The sequence below is a fragment of the Macaca fascicularis genome, chromosome 11, assembly GCF_037993035.2.
Source record: "Macaca fascicularis isolate 582-1 chromosome 11, T2T-MFA8v1.1".
Taxonomy (NCBI): domain Eukaryota; kingdom Metazoa; phylum Chordata; class Mammalia; order Primates; family Cercopithecidae; genus Macaca; species Macaca fascicularis.
Genome location: NC_088385.1, coordinates 12,876,224 through 12,882,018, shown reverse-complemented (window position 1 = coordinate 12,882,018; position 5,795 = coordinate 12,876,224). Strand labels below are relative to the sequence as shown.

General features: G+C 48.0%; 1 long non-coding RNA gene across 1 annotated transcript; it reads left to right on the top strand.

Annotated features, from left to right (window-relative positions):
- The first annotated feature begins 841 nt into the window (after nucleotides 1-841).
- LOC102144794 (uncharacterized) lies at nucleotides 842-2,552 on the top strand. Its single transcript, XR_006695784.3, has 2 exons — nucleotides 842-1,680; nucleotides 1,816-2,552. It is a non-coding gene; the product is annotated as an uncharacterized lncRNA (long non-coding RNA).
- The last annotated feature ends 3,243 nt before the right edge of the window (nucleotides 2,553-5,795 follow it).

The following is a 5,795-nucleotide window of genomic DNA, read 5'->3' as shown; positions in this document are numbered from 1 at the left end:
GGACAGGGGCAGAGACCCAAGTCCTGTCAGTGCCCTCAGGAAACCCCCGTTTCCTCCTCACGGTGGAAGTGGAAACCATCCCGCTGGATGATCTTCCCGGGGAGACCCTCCACCCTGAAAGCGAGGAATCTGGTTTGAGCGCACACACATTCTTGGTGCCATCACTTTCTGCGGCTGAACGCTGCGTACGTGGCCCGTTATTCTTGCTAGTCCGGTGTTACTGGGTCCTGGGAGTTTCTGTGGGCTGATGGCAAGTGTTTACCATTGTGTTTAGAGAGAACAGAACTTTTTTGTGTCGAAATCACATGATAACCATTGCCATGTGATTCCTTGGGTTGATTGGGGCGGGGGATGCTCAAGTTTTTTCTGAGGTCTAAGTGCTTGTTTGAGACAGTCTCACTTTGTCACCCAGGCTGGAGTGCAGTGGTGCGATCTTCGCTCGCTGCAACCTTTGCCTCCTGTGTCAAGCAGTTCTCCCTGCCTCAGCCTCCCGAGTAGCTGGGATTATAGGTGTGTGCCACCACGCTTGGCTAATTACAAAAATTTCTAATACAGGAAGGGTTTTGCTGTATTGGCCAGGCTGGTCTCGAACTCCTTACCTCAAGAGATTGGCCCACCTTGGCCTCCTAAAATGCTGGGATTACAGGCTTGAGCCACTCTGCCCGGCCCGATCCTGACATCTTTTAAAGCTGCCTTCATGTACCAAAAGCCAGTCTATGTTTGAAAATCAGCCTTGTTGAAGAGCCTAAGAGGAGAGGGATATACTTCAGCTAGGTAAATAACTATGCATATGTTAAAAATATGGGCCAAAATCTACCCCAAATATTAACTTTTTTGTTTTGTGCTACTACTGAAGTTGCTTAGCTGTGGAAATGAGGTGATTGCAGGCACCTAGAATTTGATCTCCTTCACTTCCACGATGGGAAGAAATTCTCCAAGAAGCACAGGAATCTGACTTTCTGATATTGAGACTCCTAGGCGTCAAGCCCCATGGAAGGGGTGGTGATTACATGAGCGTTGGCGTTGATGTGGGCATCCTCCAAGCCGGACGCAGGGAGCAGGGAAGGGCAGAAAGAACAGGCCCCTCAGGAGCCATGAGAAAATAAAGTGTTGGCAGCAGTGGTGAGGGTTGGTGTCAGGGGCCAGGAAGAGGTGGCGAAGGGGGAGCATGTGCCTCAAGGCAGCCCTGGAACCCGCAGTCCCTGCAGTGAGGTCTGATCTGCAGGGGACATGGACGGCCAAGCGGCAAGGCCCACAGACAGCCTGGACTCTGCTGCCTCAGAACTCTGGTGGACGTTGCAAATGGCCCCACAGGGTTGCAGTGCACATTCCTCGGACAGAAAGAAGACGCTTGGAACTGTTCCCGGCACGAAGCCAGTGCCCTGTGAACAGTGGCTGCTGCTGTCGTGACTGAGTGCCGTCCAACTGGGGACATTTGCTCTGCTCAGTTCACTGCCTTCAACAAGCTTGACGCATTGAACGAGGGCTCAGTCGATAATGTACTCTGTAAATACTCTCTCCCGGCTAGAGTGAGCAAAGCCCAGGGAGCGGGTGGTTCTTCAGTATTACTCAGGTGTTTGTGGCAGGGCCAGCTGTGCGGCTGCCAGAGCGAATGTGACCAGGAAGCCTCTGTCCCCCCGAGGTGGCCAGCGATCCTGTTACATGTGCCATAGGCAGAAGGTGGGCACTGCTGGGGAACTTGCTCATGTTCCTGTTTTCTGATTGGAAATTCAAGGTTTCTGAGCATCCTACTTCGAATTTGTACATTGCTGAGACTTGTACACATTTCAACGCTTGTTTTTTTCTGCTTTTCAGATCTATACAACCTGGCGTTTGGCCGTGGCTTCCAGGACAGGCTGGATGCAGAGTGAAGTCCTCTCCTCACTGTCAATGTTTGCAGATGTCTTCTTGTATAAACTTCGTATTTCTTGAGACTTTCAATTAGGTTTTTACTTAACTGGACTTTTAAAATTGCCATGCACATAACTCTACCAGTTACAATCTTGAGCTAACATGGGTTTTTGGTTTTTGGTTTTTGGTTTTACTTTGATGAATGTTTAACATTTGCATGCTGGATGTGGGGGTGGAGGTCATTTATCTGCTTTTCATTGCCTTCTTGGTTATACTTAGTGACTTTCAGGTAAGGTGTGGAAGGCGTGGTACAGGGTGAATTGCAGGCCGCACTGTGGCGCCGTGGAGGACAGGTGCGGGCTGCAGTGGTGTGCACAGTGGATGAGAGACAAGAGTAGACTTCCATCCTTGAGGGAAACACACAACAATTTAAAAAACTGATCGTCTAGCTTACATGAGGTCCAACAAATTCAGTTTGCAAAGTTTAACTTCCAAGTTAATTTAGTAATTTTTCCCCTAAGTCATTAATTTAGTAGCTTGTGTTTAAATATATTTCTTTTGTCTAAAGGAGGCCATAAATTCTAAAATGAATGACTAAACATGTAATAATTTAGGCATACAGCACCTGAAGGGAAAACTGCCAGTTTGCTAAAATATTGGATACAGATGCTTTTAAAAAATATAATGTAGCATTCTTACAATGCATGTGCTCTTAGCGTGTAACTTGGTGGGTAGTTTTGAACTATATTTGTGGGAATGTGTATCTTGAATACTTGAGGCTACCACTGCAGATGTGTGTGTGAGATGTATAAATACTGAATGTTATTCTCCCTTCCCTTAAATGAAAAACATTAGCTCCCTTTTATTTTCATTTTTATTTTTTATTTTTTGAAGTGGACTCTTGCTCTCGTTGCCCAGGCTGGAGTGCAATGGCACAATCTCGGCCAACTGCAATTTCTGCTTCCCGGGTTGAAGTGATTCTCCTCTCTCAGCCTCCTGAGTAGCTGGGACTACAGGCACCCGCCACCACGCCCAGCTAATTTTTGTATTTTTATTAGAGATGGAGTTTTGCCATATTGGCCAGGCTGGTCTTAAACTCCTGACTTCAGGTGATCTGCCCACCCCGACCTCCCAAAGTGCTGGGATTACAGGCGTGAGCCACCATGCCCAGCCAGCTCCCTTCTGTAATGATTTTTTATACAGTTGTTTTTGCTTTTTGTTTTTTTGAGACGGGGTCTCACTGTGTCACCCAAGCTGGAGTGCAGTGATGCAAATGTAGGCTGACTGCAGCCTTCACCTCCTGGGCTCAGGTGATCCTCCCACCTCAGCTTCCTGAGTAGCTGGGAATAGACACATGTCACCACGCCCAGCTAATTTTTTTTTTTTTTTTTTTTTTTTTTTTTTTTTGTATTTTTAGTAGAGACAGGGTTTTGCCATGTTTTCCAGGCTGGTCTCGAGCTCCTGGGCTCAAGCGATCTGCCTGCCTCAGCCTCCCAAACTGCTGGGATTACAGGCGTGAGCACCACATCTGGCCCATTTTTTTTTTTTTTTCCTTCCAGGATTAGAAGTCGACTTTCAGAAAACCCTTCAACCTTGCAAACTTAATTTTCCATAACAATATGCCTCTAGGATAAAAACAAGACAGAAAGAAAGTATGTGTGGACTGCAGTTAAAAATTTTCTACACAGCATAGCTTAGGAGAGTTGACATTTACAAAGAGCAGGAGGCCCCTTCAGTGCCTTCTAGGCATTGGGAATGGCGGTCTGTGGGCGACCCTAACGTGTCCGGCGTCCTGAGACTTGATCGTGGTGCTCACGCTTTTCCCGAGGGCCCACCGGGAGTACCAGAGACTCTTCTTCTGCAGTCGGCCAGCCAGGCAGCAGCTGCTGGAGAAGGAACAAACAGTAAAAGACAGATGTACACGGTGTTGTTGTGGCAGAGAGGTTAAAACCAGGCTCACTCTGTTCTTACAGTTTTAAAAAAACTAATAATGAAGTCCTTGAATATGTATTGCATTTCAGGATTTTAAAGCAGTTATGGGTGTGTCTGTGTGTCTCTCTAGCTCCCGTTCGGGTGCTACCTGTGAAGAGAGCTCAGAGACGCCACCTTTCCTTGCTGAGGTGACAGGGTCTGGAGAGGTGTGAACCCTGTGGTGAGGGGGGTGACTGACCTGGGGGGAGGCTGGGTCAGCGGTGGGGATCCACCCCCACTACACGTTTCTGTAGGGAATCCACAGTTCTAAGTCTTTATGATCTTGGAAGAGGTGTTATTTTTTAAGAAGTAAGTGCCATGCTCTTTTTTCCTCATACTTCCCCATGTTTAAGCAGCATTGAAGGATAAGGCACTAGTAGCATGTTGGTTTGGAAACAATCTTGTTGGTTATTTTACCTTGAATCTGATACTAAGGTTGCCTGGTAACAGAAGTTTTCCTTTAACAACATGGAACTCTGTTGAATCTGTTGCCCCATTGGCTGAGCAGTCTGAAGTCAGTGCCCTGGCAGCTAAAGAGGCCTTAGAGGAAGGCCTTGGAGGAAGCCGCTGGATGGGCAGGAGGCACCCCCCTTGATTGAGGGAGAGAGGTGCAGTTTGCAGGGACCCCACGTGGCACTTGTGGCTCTCTCCTGCCCCCTGCTGGCTGCCAAGCAGCCTCGCCACAGTGTGCTCAGCCTGAATGTTCACGGGGCAGGCCAAGGCTTTTGTTCCAGAAACACTGACTTCAGAAACCGCAGGCTGTGTGTGTTGAGCATGGCAAGAAAGACTTATGTGTGTCTTAAACCTCTTGAACAAAGCAAGTTGATGTTTCAAATGCATCTCCAAGGCTAATGACTTTGCTATGGTCAATATTCAGGAGCAAATAGGGTTTGATGAAATAGAAGCACAGGAGTGGCAAGTGAGGTGCTTGTGCCCCGTATGACTAAGCGATGTCCTGGCCGTTCCACACCATGGCCTCTGAGCAGCCAGCGTGCAGATACTGGGTCAATTTAGATGGGACTCCTGGAACTGTCGGCCGTCCGGGAGAAGTACGAGGAGTTGTGCCTATGATCATGGTTCCCGCTACTGTGTCTAGCAATGTGCCGGGTTCCGATTTCAGCATCAGGGCAGACACAGCCCTGAACACTATCACTGAGGTAAGTCCCAGTGCGCCCCGCCAGGTGGGCGCCTGCTGACGCTAACCCGATGGCCCCGGCCATTATTATCTACCAGTGCGCTATGAAACAGCCTTTTACAAATACCCTGAATGAGAGCTTCTCGTTCTTTTCTCCCCCCTGGAAAAGTAGGTTTTTAGACTGAACATTTTTGATCTCACTCCCAAAAAAGTCTTATCGCCTCTTCTGTGTGGCCACCGGCCCGGACTTAGCGTGGCCAAGACCCCGGATGTGCCCGTGAGTACCTGCAGCGCTGAGGATGGCTGGGCCGCAGTCTCCTGTGATTGCACCAGCATTAAAATCCGCTTTTTCTTTTTTTTAATGTTGAGCCTAAATTTTCTTTGAGCCTCCAATTCCCATTATGAGGAACCCCTACCTTGATGCTGAGGGTAGAAATTGAACTGAATGTTTTATAATTGTAGTCATTGTCCTGAACGCACCACTGCATTTGTTATCTCTTTGGTCTTGGCTGTTGACCTCATTTTCCCCTTTGTAAACTGGGGATGTTAAATTACATCTAAGGCAATATTGGGACTAGTTTAGTTTTTTTGCCAAGAGACAATACTGAAACATACTCTTCTGTTTGTTTTTTTCTTTGTGAGACAAGGTCTTACTCTGTCACCCAGGCTTGAGTGCAGTGGTGTGATCTCGGCTCACTGCAGCCTCGACCTCCTGGGCTCAGGTGATCCTCCCACCTCAGCCTCCCGAGTACCTGGGACCACAGGCACATACCGCTATTCTGGGCTAAAAGAAATATATGCCTATCCTCATGTTTGTGAATCACTTGGTGATTCACGT